General features: G+C 45.3%; 1 protein-coding gene across 5 annotated transcripts in view; it reads left to right on the forward strand.

The window, feature by feature from the left end:
• Positions 1-12852: 12852 nt before the first annotated feature.
• The window catches only part of LOC121567772 (Friend leukemia integration 1 transcription factor), a 35232-nt gene continuing 32203 nt past the window's right edge, over positions 12853-15881 (forward strand). For 2 of the 5 annotated variants that reach the window (XM_041878036.2, XM_041878038.2), the window contains exon 1: positions 13501-13673. The gene's annotated coding sequence lies outside the window, so the exon portion shown is untranslated. Of the gene's footprint in view, positions 12939-13500; positions 13674-15881 lie in introns of those variants that run through there. The other 3 variants (XM_041878034.2, XM_041878037.2, XM_041878035.2) reach the window with 2 other exon arrangements.

A 15881-nucleotide genomic window follows, 5' to 3' on the forward strand; every position in this document is an offset into this window, starting at 1 on the left:
AAAGTTTCAAAAGAATAGACATTTCAAATGGTATATTATGGCTATGTACAGTGTTGTAACAATATGCAAATAGTTGAAGTACAAAAGGTAAAATAAATCACCATATATAAATAAACATAAATATGGGTTGTATTTACAATGGTGTTTGGTCTTCACTGGTTGCCCTTTTCTTGTGGTAACAGGTCACACATCTTGCTGCTATGATGGCACACTGTGGTATTTCACCTAATAGATATGGGAGTTGATGAAAATGTGATTGTTTTCAAATTCTTTGTGGGTCTGTGTAATCTGAGGGAAATATGTGTCTCAAATATGGTCATACATTTTGCAGCTCAGTTTCCACATTATTTTGTGGGCAGTGGGCACATAGATTGTCTTCTCTTGAGAGTCAGGTCTGCCTACGGTGGCCTCTCTCAATAGCAAGGCTATGCTCACTGAGTCTGTACATAGTCAAAGCTTTCCTTAATTTTGGGTCACAGTTTTCAGGTATTCTGCCACTATGTACTCTCTGTTTAGGGTCAAATAGCATTCCAGTTTGCTCTGTTTTTTTGTTGAACCTTTTACTGCAGTGGGCTAAATCAGGGTCAATTTTGAGTTTGCATCCCAATATTACACTTTATATACATCACAGAAAACTGAAATATAACAAAACGGTTTGACATAGAAGCACTGGATTTTCGGCAACAACAAAAAAATGTTTATTAATTATGAAATTATGAAAAATATTAATAACATTCCAGCCATGAGGCCACTAGGTAATTTTACTGTGTGTCAAGTAAGTATCCTTTTGTTTTCTCATGATTTGGTTTTGTCTAATTATGTTGCTGTCCTGGGGCTCTGTGGGGTCTGTTTGTTTTTGTGAACAGAGCCCCAGGACCAGTTTGCTGAAGGGACTCTACTCTAGGTTAATCTCTCTGTAGGTGATGGCTTTGTTATGGAAGGTTTGGGAATCGCTTCCTTTCAGTTGGTTGTAGAATTTAAATGCTCTTTTCTGTATTTTGATAATTCCTGGTTGGTGAACGGACCTCAGACCTCACAACCATAAAGGGCAATGGGTTCTATAACTGATTTAAGTACTTTTAGGCAAATCTTTATAGGGATGTCGAATGTTATGTTCCTTTTGATGGCGTAGAGGTGTAACGATCCCGGCAGTCTGAGTCGGGTCCTGTCTGTGGACTAGTTTTTTCTGCTCGGGATCTCCAGTTTCCCGAGGGTTCTGGAACGCTCCGGGGAGCTCTCTTGATTTCCGCACCTGCATCCCATCAGCAATCTGCACACCTGGTCCTGATCATCACCCTTCTTAGGCTCTGGCCTAACATCCATTCCCTGCCGGATCGTTAGCCATGAACATCACTGTTCCGGAACCTTCATCCAACCTCTGCCTGGTGGTCGGGCGGCTGCCGAGCCATGATCGGATCAACCACTGCACCCCCAACAACTAATCAACGCCGCCCGCTCTGTTCCCTGGATTATTCAGCATCACTCTTGAATTTGTAAATAAACACTCACCTTCGTTTCAACTTACCTTGTCCTGGTCTGCTTCTGGGTTCTGGCTTTGTAACTCGTGACAGAACGATCCGGCCAGTAATGAACCCAGCGGACCTGGACTCTGTTCGCCATGCCATTACCCATCAGGAGAAGATGTTGGGCCATCATAGCACGGAGCTACAGGAGATCGCGTTGGCAGTTCGGAACCTTTCTACCGGTCTGACGGAGGTCCAGAACCAGCGCAAGTTTCCGGTGGAGGATCCACTACCGGTTTCACCCATCTCGCCTGCCGCGTCTGAAGCGGTGTCCTTCCGTGAGCCCAAGGTTCCGACGCCGGATAAATATGAGGGGGAGCTGGGAAGATGCCGTTCTTTCCTTATGCAGTGTGGGTTAGTGTTCGATCTACAGCCCTACTCTTATGCCACAGACAAGGCTAGGATAGCCTTTGTGATTGAGTTGCTGCGTGGTCGAGCGCTGGAGTGGGCTTCAGCCGTTTGGGAACGACAAGACCCCTGCATGGCTTCATACCAGGGGTTCACGGCCGAGATGAGGAAGCTCTTCGACCATTCCGTCCGAGGAGGGACGCAGCTAGGCGCCTGTTTTCGCTCCACCAAGGAACTCGCAGCGTGGCCGACTTCGTGATCGAGTTCAAGGCGTTGGCTGTGGAGAGTGGGTGGAATGAGGAGTCTCTGCAAGCGGCCTTTTACCAGGGTCTGTCGGAGCAGCTCAAGGATGAGCTGATCTCCTATCCGAGCCCTAGTGACCTGGACAGCTTGGTAGCCTTGTCTATTCGGGTGGATAATCGAGTCCGAGAGCCGAAGGAGGGAGAAGCAATGGGGTCCGTCCAGTCGATCAGCTTCTCAGTTCCCAGTCGGGTCGGGTGGTGGACCAGAACATGTCGATCATTCTCCACCACAAAGGATTAGTGGAGAGGTCCTCTCTCCCGATTCTGAACCCATGCAAGTGGGGCGGCACGGGTTAACCAAGGAGGAGCGTCAACATAGACGTAAGACCAACTGCTGCCTCTACTGTGGTAGCTCGGGACATTACATCTCCACTTGTTCCCGGCGGTCGTCAAACTGCCCGGCTCGCTAAAGTTGGGAGGACTTTTAGCGAGCCAGTTTCAACCTCTCAGTACCTCTGTCAGACCCCGTTTCCCGGCTACCCTTGTGAACAGGAATCAGAGCTTAGCGATTAACGCTTTTATCGATTCAGGTGCCGATGGAAGCTTTCTTGATGCCGAGTTGGTGGAACAGCTGGGGCTTTCCAAGGAGCAATTGCGGAAGCCATTGAGGCGACCACTCTGAACGGCAGTAGTCTGGCACGTATCACGATGAGGACTGAACCGGTTAAGATGCTGTTGTCGGGGAATCATTCGGAGATGATTTCATTCTTCATTCTGCCGTCTTCCCATGTTCCTCTGGTCCTTGGATACCCCTGGCTGAAGGAACACAATCCCACGTTCGATTGGGTGACGGGCAAGGTAACGAGTTGGAGCCTTGATTGTCATGCTAACTGTCTCAAGACTGCCTGTCCCCATTCGGTTCCCAGTCAGGTGATTGAGGCTAAACCCCCAGATTTGTCCCTGGTTCCCGAGACATATCACGATTTGGGGAAGTGTTCAGTAAGCAGAAGGCTCTGTCACTCCCTCCCCACCGACCATATGATTGTGCCATCAACCTGTTCCCTGGAGCTGTCTACCCCAAGGGAAGGTTATACAGTATCTCCCGCCCTGAACGTGAGGCTTTGGAGACCTACATCAAGGAGTCCCTAGCTGCTGGTCTCGTTCGTCCCTCGTCATCACCCCTGGGGGCAGGATTCTTCTTTGTGGGTAAGAAGGATGGCTCTCTTCGACCGTGTATTGATTATCGGGGGTTGAATGACATCACGGTCAAGAACAAGTATCCCCCTGCCCTTGATGAGTTCTGCCTTCGACTCCTTACAGGGTGCTACGGTGTTCACCAAGCTAGACCTACGCAATGCGTATCACATGGTCCGGATCAGAGAGGGAGACGAGTGGTTGACGGGTTTCAATACACCGATGGGTCACTTCGAGTATCAGGTGATGCCGTTTGGACTGACCAATGCTCCAGCGGTATTCCAGAGTATGGTGAACGACGTCCCTGAGAGATATGATCGGTCTCTTTGTGTTTGTTTACCTGGATGACATTCTGATCTTCTCGAAGGAACCTTCCGACCACGTCCAGCATGTCCGGCAGGTTCTGCAGCGATTGTTGGAGAATCGCCTGTTCGTGAAGGCCGAGAAGTGCGAGTTTCACGCCCACACGACATCCTTTCTCGGGTACATCATCTCCAGGGGAGAGATTAGGATGGACCAGGAGAAGGTTAGAGCGGTTCTGGAATGGGCCCAGCCCGGTACGAGATTGCAGCTCCAGAGATTTTTGGGGTTTGCGAATTTCTACCGCAGATTCATCCGGGATTACAGCCGTGTGGCCGCTCCGTTAACTGCCTTGACTTCCAGTATCAGGAGCTTCAAGTGGAATCCGGAGGCGGATCGAGCGTTTCTGGATTTGAAGAGGCGATTCACCAACGCACCCGATTCTCTCTCAACCGGACACGGCCCGTCAGTTCGTCGTTGAAGTGGACGCCGCGTCTGATGTGGGAGTTGGCGCCATCCTGTCGCAGCGATGCTCCACGGACAGTAAACTCCATCCCTGCGCCTACTACTCTCGTCGCCTTTCGCCTGCGGAGAGGAATTACGATGTGGGTAACCGGGAGCTTCTCGCGGTGAAACTTGCCTTGGAGGAGTGGCGCCACTGGTTGGAGGGGGCGGAGCAACCGTTTATTGTCTGGACTGACCACAAGAATCTTGCTTACGTGCAATCGGCTAGACGTCTCAACTCCCGTCCAGGCAAGGTGGTCGTTGTTTTTCGGACGATTCAATTTTTTTTTTTCTTTCCGACCTGGATCTAAGAACGGCAAGGCGGACGCCTTGTCTCGGATGTTCTCCAAGACGGAGGAGGGTGGGTCCAAGACCGAGACAATTCTCCCCCGGAACTGCGTCGTGGGAGCTGTTAGGTGGAAGATTGAGGAGGAGGTGATGGCGGCTCTTCGGACGCAGCCCGGTCCCGGTAACGGTCCACCCGGTCGGTTGTTTGTGCCTGAGTCGGTTCGTCCTGCGGTCCTCAAATGGTCCCACGCCAGCAAGATGGCTTGTCACCCTGGCGTGGCTCGGACGATGGCGTTTCTTCGCAGACGTTTTTGGTGGCCTGCCATGGCCGAGGATACTCGGGGTTATGTTGCTGCCTGTCCAGTGTGTGCGCAGAATAAGGGTACCAATCGGCCCAGCTCTGGACTACTTCACCCCCTTCCTATTCCCCGCCGACCATGGTCGCATCTGGCCCCTGGACTTTGTCACTGGGTTGCCCGCTTCTGAGGGGAACACGGTCGTTCTGACTATCGTGGACAGATTCAGCAAGTTCGCCCACTTTGTGCCAATTGCCAAGCTTCCCTCTGCCTCGGAGACGTCCGAGATCCTGGTTAGGGAGGTTTTCAGGGTCCACGGGTTGCCCAGTGATCTCGTTTCTGACCGTGGCCCTCAGTTTACCTCTGCTGTCTGGAAGTCCTTCTGTTTGGCCATTGGAGCTACAGTCAGTCTCACATCTGGTTTTCACCCCCAATCTAATGGTCAGGCGGAGAGAGCCAACCAGAAGATGGAATCCACGCTACGCTGCCTGGCCTCTTCCAACCCCACCTCCTGGGTCTCTCAGTTGCCTTGGGTTGAGTATGCCCACAATACTCTCCCTACATCTGCCACTGGGATGTCTCCCTTCCAGTGCCTGTATGGCTACCAACCTCCCTTGTTCCCTTCTCAGGAGAAGGAGCTCTCAGTGCCTTCTGTTCAGGCCCATATTACGTCGTTGCCACCGGACCTGGCATCGGGCCAGAAAGGCACTCCTTAGAGTTTCAGACCGGTATCAGCTCCAGGCGAATCGTCGCCGGATCCCCGCTCCCACCTACACCATCGGAGATAGGGTCTGGTTGGCCACACGGGATCTTCCTTTACGGACTGAGTCTAGGAAGTTGTTACCGAAGTTCATTGGTCCGTTTGTGGTGGAGAAGGTGATCAACCCGGTGGCAGTTCGACTCAAACTCCCGAGGACGCTCAGAGTCCATCCCACCTTTCATGTCTCCTGCCTCAAGCCTGTTTTCCTCAGTCCTCTGTTGCCTCCTCCGCCTCCTCCTCCTCCTCCTCGGATGATCGGAGGTGGTCCTGCCTACACGGTGCGACGCATCATGGATTCCAGACGGCGGGGCCGGGGTTTCCAGTATCTTGTGGACTGGGAGGGTATGGTCCTGAAGAGAGGAGTTGGATTCCGCGGCGACAGATCCTAGATGCTGACCTCATCCGTGACTTCTACCGCCTCCATCCTGGCGCTCCGGGGAGTCCGCCCGGTGGCGTTCGTCGGAGGGGGGCTACTGTAACGATCCCGGCAGTCTGAGTCGGGTCCTGTCTGTGGACTAGTTTTTTCTGCTCGGGATCTCCAGTTTCCCGAGGGTTCTGGAAACGCTCCGGGGAGCTCTCTTGATTTCCGCACCTGCATCCCATCAGCAATCTGCACACCTGGTCCTGATCATCACCCTTCTTAGGCTCTGGCCTAACATCCATTCCCTGCCGGATCGTTAGCCATGAACATCACTGTTCGGAACCTTCATCCAACCTCTGCCTGGTGGTCGGCGGCTGCCGAGCCATGATCGGATCAACCACTGCACCCCCAACAACTAATCAACGCCGCCCGCTCTGTTCCCTGGATTATTCAGCATCACTCTTGAATTTGTAAATAAACACTCACCTTCGTTTCAACTTACCTTGTCCTGGTCTGCTTCTGGGTTCTGGCTTTGTAACTCGTGACAAGAGGCCCTTCTTGCCTTGTCTCTCAGATCGTTCACAGCTTTGTGGAAGTTACCTGTGGTGCTCATGTTTTGGCTGAGGTAGGTATAGTTTTTTGTGTGCTCTAGGGCAATGGTGTCTAGATGGAATTTGTATTGCGCTCTCTCTCCTCTTTGAAGTCTTCTGAGCCTTGTCCTCTGGAAAGATGTGTGTTGTTGTTGCGGCTGATTTTCATTTTACTCCAGCGTTTTGGAAAAACAATGCCCGGCCCTCTTGTCTGGCTGGCTTGGCATCAGTAAACTGCACCATCTGTTTCCCCTTTCACAAGTTTGTTTGTGCTGCAGGAGAGAGAGAGAGAGAGAGAGAGAGAGAGAGAGAGAGAGAGAGAGAGAGAGAGAGAGAGAGAGAGAGAGAGAGAGAGAGAGAGAGAGAGAGAGAGAGAGAGAGAGAGAGGCTCTGCTTTGTACCATTGTTATCATTGTTAATATGTATTGTTTATTTCACTTTTGTTTACTATTTACTTCACTTGCTTTGGCAATGTTAACAAACGTTTCCCATGCCAATAAAGCCCTTAAATTGAAATTGAATTGAGAGAGAGAGAGAGAGCGAGAGAGAGAGAGAGAGAGAGAGAGAGAGAGAGAGAGAGAGAGAGAGAGAGAGAGAGAGAGAGAGAGAGAGAGAGAGAGAGAGGGGGAGAGAGACAGAGGCGGGAGGCTCTGCTTTATACCATTGTTATCTTTTGGTTTATTAACATCTCACACTTCTAAAGATGTCAAATAGGAAACAAATACAGTGCCTTTTCACACTGAAGTTGAATAAGATACCACATTTCAGCACTTGACTTGTTTTTGTTGTAGAATATTTCACTAAAGAATATGGCATTCACTACATTGTGATTTCTCAAATAGCAGACGTGTCTGTCTTTTGGGGTATAATAAGTGAAAGGATATAGGCTTAGTAGGTAAGGATATAATAATTTATTGTCAAGTCTCCTGCAGATCTGCCAATGAAACTAAACATATTGTTCACATATATAAATGCATGTCTTAGGGCATGCTTCTTCTCTTCAACATGCCTTGTAAGATTACAACACAGAGCTTGGTGAGTTGCTCTAGCTTGGACCAGAGAGCCCTCTAGTGGTCTGAGGTTGAATTACTCCTAAAAGAGGGGGATCAATAGTGGGTTCCTTTATTAGATCCAGATTTGACCATCTGAAGGCACAGATGAATGATTTTTGTAGTCTGGTGAACAGCCCACATCAGGAGAGTTCAGGCTGTCAGACATGTCTGGGGGGGACAGGGGCCTCAAAGTAAATGCCTGAGAATGTATGGCACAGTAAACCTGAGAGCCCTACCGCCTTCAGCCGCCTTCCAGGGAACAACACAAGTCTTATAGAGCAAAGCAGCTAGATCAAAATGAGAGGTGACAGCATATTCATTTCAGCCTGTGTTTTTCTTTAAGGGCTTTTTAAAATGCTGTTGAATGATGAGCAGTCAGTAGATTTATAGTCCAGGGGTGATTTAGGCTTTCTAAATGGCAGTACTCTCTACTGCTCGCACCCTCTTTTTTTTCATGGAGTATAGGCCTTTTTTAAGGCTTTATTTCATTCCCATGTAGTTTATACAAGGATGAATCCCCTTGTGTTTTACTATTTTGAGTAAGTGTGTAAAGTGAGCAGCACCTTGGTTCCCATGTGCAGTAAGGAAAAATGGAAGAATGGCAGCCATCTTTACACTTTTATACTTACACAGAGAAACATAAACACACAGGATAAGTACTATTTGATTACAAGGGGGATACACGTTGAAGGTGTGGAGAAACAATGGTAAGGCATTTTGATTAAACGCATACCAGAACATATTGTGTATAATGAGAGCATATATTTTGTCTCTACACCACATGTTGATCTAAAGCATCATAGGTCCCAAAGTGCTGTCTGAAAGATAACCCCATTGGGCAGAAGCCAGCGAGGCCTTCATATAATGGACTGCTCATGGCTCCATGAGGTCAAAGAGGGTGTTTTATTGATATTCTCAGAGCGTGATGAGTGGCAACACATCAGGTGGCTCGTCATCCTCCCGTTAATTTATAGGGATGCCATTACCTTCATAAATGTTTGCCTCATGAAATGACTACAGAGCTTTAATTTAATACTTCCCGCTGCAAATTACTACGACACACGTGAGCGTGCCTCTGTTTACACAGGGTGGGATTGATAGGGGCATTTTCCTCTTGTCTTCTATTAATTTATATTACATACCATGAATCTGGAGCATTCTTCTTCTAGACATTCAACTGTAACAGTCTTATATGAAAAGAGGAATGATGAGACTTATATATGCCTTATAGTCTTCTCTGCTCATAGTCCATAGGCCCCCCTCCACCCCCACCCACTCCCTCCTTACCCCCCTCCTAGGACCAGAACTCTCTTCCCCAGAAGTCACGGTTTTAATGTTTGGATCTTTGGGTTTAACTGTGCTGCATCTGGGCTTGACGGGGGCTAGCGTGAAAATATGTCATATTCCGCCCTGCCTTGCCGTCCCTGGTGCCACGCTCCAATTTTCTCTGCCCCTGAGGAGTTAAAAACAGGGCTGCAATAGGAGCTATCTCCATCTCCAGATCATCTCTCCTGGTAGCTCCTCTAACTAAATAAATAACGCATTACAGTTCAGTCAGTAAGGGGCTTCATTTACTCCAGTCGATGTAATCAGAGATGTCTGTACGACGTTGCTGCCACAAAGTCCTAAACACAACTGTTTTGGTGGAATCCCAGAAGAGGGTGTGGAACTCTGGAACAACCCATGATGTTAACACCAGTCTGGGGGCCAGGGCCTGCCAGTGGAATGGAGATGTGGCACAGACCTGATTGCAGACATGTTTTTTACAGAGCAAGACAGAGAGAATGGCTAGAACCAAAATATACATAACAAAAGCTAGTCTAGCTACTGTAACAATTACACACATTACATTATCATGTAACTGTAACACCACAATGACTATCCTCAGGTGCACAACTAGCTTACAAGTGAATCAAAATCTAATCAATGGTACCTGTGAGGTAGTTTTTTTGGAAAATTTCTGAAGTTAGATTGGAAGGCAGATTGGATGGCATCTCTCTGATTCAGCATCAGATTAGCATACATATGGGTCTTCTTTTTTTGTGAACCATTGTTTTTATTGTGTCACAAAGGCAATGCAATCAGTACAAAACAATAAAATGTTCCCCCTTTTTTAACAACCCCACCCCCCACCCTAAACATACCCCTGGCGGCCCCACCCCATCCCCAACCTCAGTCAACACATAATATAGAAAACACACACACACAAGAAAATGATTTAAAAAATAACAACAAACCAACACTACAATGAAATTAAAAGTACACACAGTAAGATTTATGACCAGTATAACAACATCAAGAAAGCAATTTTATCCCGCACATGCACCATCTCAGAGATTTCTGAATCAGCTACTTTCCACATTTCAAGAGTAGTATGTTTGGCTTTATGCACTCGGGCAGTGGATAACTTCTACATAACCACGTCCTGAAAGTTTACTAACCATTTCCTTGTATGAAGGTCATGTGGTGGCAACCAGCGATGAACAACAAGTCTTTTGGCAGCAATCAAACCAGCCAGGCAAACCTTACATTGTTTCTCATTCAGCTACATACCTGAATCTACATCTCCAGCACCACCCGAATATCAACATACACTGAGTATACCAAACATTAGAAACACCTTCCTAATATTGAGTTGCAGGCTCAATTCGTCGGGCATGGACTCTACAAGGTGTCGAAAGCGTTCCACAGGGAAGCTGGCCCATGTTGACTCCAATGCTTCCCACAGTTGTGTCAAGTTGGCTAGGTGTCCTTTGGGGGGTGGACCATTGTTGATACACACGGGAAACTGTTGAGTGTGAAAAACTTGACACAAACCTGTGCTCCTGGCACATACTACCATACCTTGTTCAAAGGCACTTAAATATGTGGTTTTTGTTCTGAATGCCACAAATACGCAATCCATGTCTCAATATTCTCAAGGCTTAAAAAACCTTATTTAATCTGTTTCCTCCCTTTCATCTACACTGATTGAAGTGGATTTAACAAGTGACATCAATAAGGGATCATAGCTTTCACCTGGATTCACCTGGTTAGTTTATGTCATGAAAAGAGCAGGTGTTCTTAATGTTTTGTATGCTCAGTGTATGTGAAAATGGCACATTTCTATGTTTTGCAGTAAAAAGGATAGAAGATAAGCGTTTCCAGTGACATCATCAACGCCTACTGTAATTGGTTAAAATCACATGATGCACACTGATGATGTCATTGGAAACACTTATCTTCCTCTATCTTTTTTTCTACAACACATAGAAACGGGCCATTTTCACATATGTTGATGTTGTGGTGGTGCTGGAGATGATGAATATGAAGTTGAAAATGTTTGAAATGTCCTTTTAAGTAACAGAGGAATTGGTTCAAGGGTTAAAGCACAGAGTTTCTAAACCCAGAGGTGCAACATTGCGAGACTTCGGGGAACGCTTGTGAAACAGACCAAACAGACCAGGCCTGGGTTTGGGGTTTGAGAAGTCAATGAGAGAAGTGACAAATATTTCTTAGTTGTTAATATTCTCTCAATCTAAAGCACAACCTAGATTCGAGCCTGTGTCTTAAGTAGTTGACCGTGTTATTACTCCAACCTCGTGAAAGTGACAAACTGACACGTTTTCATTTTCTTAATAAACAACTTTATATTGAAGTAATGCCTTTAATTTGATGGCCAGCCCATGCGCAGTTAGGCGTGAGACGACCGTTACACCCGATGACGTGTTTCTATGCATGAAGTCGCCATTACATTGCCTAGAAGTGTGACATGGGATTTCTATTGGAGAATCAGTTTTAGCCTATCTTCATACTGTATTGACTTTGTTCATACTGCACTGTCTGTCTTTGGTTACAGTTTTATCAATCATGTCAGAGAGAATAGATTACGTTTTCCTCCAAAACTCATAAACCTCAGGACAATCCCAAATCATATGTTTATATGTGCAAAGTGTCCTATTGAGGGAACATAGGTCACAGTTTGGCCTTGGATCCTGTTTTGCATTACATTTTACCAGTGGTGTCCAGTACGACCTATGACAGAGCTTAAAATGAATTACCTGATGATTTGGGTTCTTTGATGAGTGAAATATATTATCCCAGACATTCTCTCAATCAATAGCCTCTGTATCAACAGCCAAATCATTTACTCATATTTTAACCATTGAAATATCTTTCTGCTGTAGTAAGTGAAGATGATTAAAGGGATCCCGAGTGGCGCAGCGGTCTAAGGCACTGCATCTCAGTGCTAGAAGCGTCACAGACCCTGGTTCGATTCTATGCTGTATCACAATTCAGCAGTTTTTGGGAGTCCCATGTGCTGCGCACAATTGGCCCAGCGTCGTCTGTGTTTTGCCGGGTAGGCTCTCATTGTAAATAAGAGTTTGTTCTTAACTGACTTGCCTAGTGAAATAAAGGGTAACTAAAAAAAATACAATCAGAGTAAATAACTGACACAAAACCTCTGGATGGGAATGTAAAAATCTACTCTATCACAGGGTACCAATGGGTCTTCTAAAAAGGAACATAAAGTTACCATATTGGCAATAAACTATGTATGAAATTGACAGTAGCATCTGTCATGAATGCCATTACCCATTTCTGTGATTAGATTGACATATATTACAGATTTCAAAATGTCAATGTTCCTAACCATTTTAACTGGAACTCCTATAGGTAGGCTAGTCAGTCCACTGTTTTCTTTTCCTGGTGTCCCGCTAGAAGGCTCTTGGATGTTCAACTTTAGAATGTTGAAGTCGTGTGTATGTTCTGTGGGGTTTGTTTTTCAATGATTCACACACCTAGGTCTGTATGGTTCCACGCTTTAGTTATCTGTTACAAAATCAACAGGTGCTGAACAGATTGTATTAAAAGAAGGCTACCGGAATATGACTGTAGCCTATGTCATGGAACAGAAGGAAACATTATTGAGAAGTTGAGAACATTGTCAGATAATGGATGTTAGAATTTCCGGTCATTGTTCTGTAGAAGCGCAATCATGTAGCAACTGATGTTATTTTATATAGGAACTCCTTGACCACATCAATGCGCACCAGCCATGGTAATACAATAATGTGCCAGCTTTGTCCCATAGGCCTAGGCTACAACATGTATCCATTACAGAGTATTGACCGCATGGGTTAGGTCTTATGCAAAGTGCCTATACCTAAGGCTTATGTAGATAACTGAAAGCTCAATTTCACGTTGGTTGTCCTGCGTTAAATGACGACCTTGATGAGGCTGTAAAATCCTATGCTTGGGCAACTTTTCTCACTGTGAATTGCCCAACATCCTTTGAGGGACTCTTGGGTGGAGGATAAGGGCACTGTGTAGGAAATGAAGTTACTGAACTGAGTGCGGTCAACTGAACAGGAAAGACTAACTCACTGGAGACGCGTGTATCTGTCACGAGGCCACGAAGCGCGGATCCTGCTATGGCTGCAATTATTCCTGCGGGAACTATCACAAGAATACCTGCTTTGTTGGAGATACATTTCAAAGTAAAATCTGAGAAATTCCTTCTTTTTTTTTGACATTTAATTCAAGCTGACTGTACTGTTGTAAATGCGTAAAGGGAAAGAAAACGTATTCCATCAGACATTATGTTGTCACTTTCTGTGTGTGAAAATAACACATGATGTTTAACAACAGAAACTGTTTCATATGGTTGATATCAATAAGATATCATTTGTGGTTTCAAAGTTGGCATGATATTTATTTGGGTAAAGCATTTTAATTAAGTTTTGTAAAAAAGTTAATTCGATTTCCTGTGTATCCATAGCATAAGCCTAGCCTGCATGGACAGGTGTGTAGAAATGCCTATTTATTTTGTCCTAAAAACACTTGGTGACAGTCAATAGCCTACGAAAGGGTGGCGGAAGGACATTAGGCCCTAGTCTTTTTCCAATTTGAAAAGGACCTCTCACTACTTGCCTTTTTTATGGTGCTGTTCCTAGGTCTTCTAGATGTCCCTTATTTCATGGTTCAATTGACTTGCAGCTCCGGCTCCCTCTCACACTAAACGCAAGGGGAGGTTTTTCACTCACTTCCCATTGGTTGCCGGCTGGCGGCTCTCTCATCACAGTAACATTCCCATTCATACACCCTGCGCTCCATACACCTTCTCAAAATAACTTACTGTCATCCATGGTAACGACTTTGAATAGACGGGACAAATTATTTAAATTGGGGAATAATTAAACTGAAAGAATAGACGACTGACAACATAACGACAGGTGAGTGAGGAAATGGCATTTGTAAGATTGCGACTCGTAGGCTATTCTAACCAGCCACAAAGCTCTGTGCATGCTGTGTGTTTGGTGACCATAAATCAATTTCACTGTTTTGTTACTAATTCTAAATTAATGTAGCCTGTCTTTTCATAAAACTATCTAATTTATCAAGATTCAATGCCAGTCGTCGGAACTGGTTTCCATTTAGATTAAACAAATGTTTTGCAGGCTGTCATCTGAGAAAAATGACATTTTGTTTCTTTTTCGTTTACAAGTCATGTTTGTTTTCGAAATGTATTTTAGTTTGCCCTAATATAACTCGCTTTCATGGTTGCTAGATGAGTGAAAACTGTGGTTAGAAAAAAGTGCATAGATTAGGGGAAATCAGTACGTTCTCATGTATGATGGATAACAGCAAGCTCTCGTGCAAGGTAATTTGCTTAAAATGTAACACTAGAGGCTTCCAGCCCACGGGCTGTCTCGGAGGAAAGTCACTGCAGTTTTTCAACAGTCCTCCTGAGCCGCGAGTCGGCTAATTGGCTACAGATGCGGAATTCTATGCTCTTTTACCATTTAGAAATTGGATGCATTTGGGAAACTTTATGAGGCGAGCCTAACGTTTGCCTACAGGAGCTGAAAATACGAAAATATTGGTCCCCTACAATTATAAATCGTGCCATGATCATAAGCCCCTTGGATAATGTATCAGTAGCCGGTTCTGAGGCAGAAATTCAATAACCAAAACATTTCAGCCAAACGTGAAAGGATTCCATAAAATATGTGAATGTGGGCCTATAAAATATCTGATCAGACACTAGTCAGTCCGTGTGTTTTATATGTATTTATTTATAGATTGATATAACATGAATTCTGTATGTGTAGTGGTCGATTTAGTTTTCGTCGTATTTCTGAAATGTGGTTATTTTTAACATAATGCCGCTGTTGTTTTGGGAGCCCTGCACCATGTATTGTAGGCCTATAGTGACAAGTGCTACTTTACCTTTCGGTATTCCCCGTTTTCACAATGACAGTGAATGTCTCATGTCAGCGGATGTGTCAAAATTAATTAGGCTATGGCTGCAATCTTTGCACTGACAATAAAAAGTTCGTTTTCATTATTCACTCGTTCTGGAGACCAGTGTTTGTCTCAGTGTAATTTGCTTGATGTTAGGAATGTTAAATGCTGAATGTGCCAGCCTTCTTGATAATTGCACACAGGGAACCGCTAAAGACACCGTCCTCGAGCTGCCCTTTCACCCTAGACTTTGTAAGCTGCACTTATTAAAGCGAAAAGTGTTTCAATATGTGCTAAGCTTTAGGGAGAAACGTGATGGGGGTTGAGGTTGGGGCTCTGCTGCCCTGCTCTCTCCACATGAGTTGTCTATGGAGCAAGTTAAAGTCATTCAACCATGGTAGTGGTTCTGGTCATCATGAACAGTGGTATAATGCATGGGAATATGTGATTGGTTATTAGATTATCATTGTGCCACTAAATATGTGACGAAGGAAACAACACGGCAAGGACGGTCATATGTCTGAATGAGTCAAGTCTGTGTCCAATAACTTACAGTGGGCCAATGAACCAAATCTGACCTATTCCTTATTTTGGTGGAAGTGGTTGCACGGAATGGATCGCAATTCACAAAACCGCAAGGTGCTCGTGGCGGGCTCCAGAGATCTCTCTCTAGCTGTGGTGGTTATTGATTGCTTTTTCAATAACTTACCCTGATATCACAACAGTATGAACAATAGCAAAAGGCTTCCGAAAGTAAAAAGGTTTTCAAATTGTTTATTTAATTGAAACCACAATATGTGGCCTGAGGCTTGGAGACTTGGCTAAAAGTCTATATAAATAAAGAATTTCACTTGAGGGCGAATAGAAAAAATATCCAAACAAAACTAATTTGATAACAACCAGAGTGCAGAAAACGGGACTGTTAGCCTGAAGGGAATATTTTCAGGAGATCACTGCCATTGAAAATGCACAAAAGTTTGCATGGGGCCCTTAAAAAGACAAGATATTTCATTTAAAATAAAATAAAATAGCTAACAAAAGAGTCAATGAAGTATGAGTTAATGGATGAATGAAGCTTGAATGCTGTCTGTGTGGATGCTAGTGCATTATGAAGAGAGGTTGATGGTCGAATGCATTACTGAAGGAGTGGGCGGGAGAGTTTGTTATCCCAGTGTTACGTCTAGCCTACTGTAGCT

The sequence above is a fragment of the Coregonus clupeaformis genome, chromosome 6, assembly GCF_020615455.1.
Source record: "Coregonus clupeaformis isolate EN_2021a chromosome 6, ASM2061545v1, whole genome shotgun sequence".
Lineage (NCBI taxonomy): Eukaryota > Metazoa > Chordata > Actinopteri > Salmoniformes > Salmonidae > Coregonus > Coregonus clupeaformis.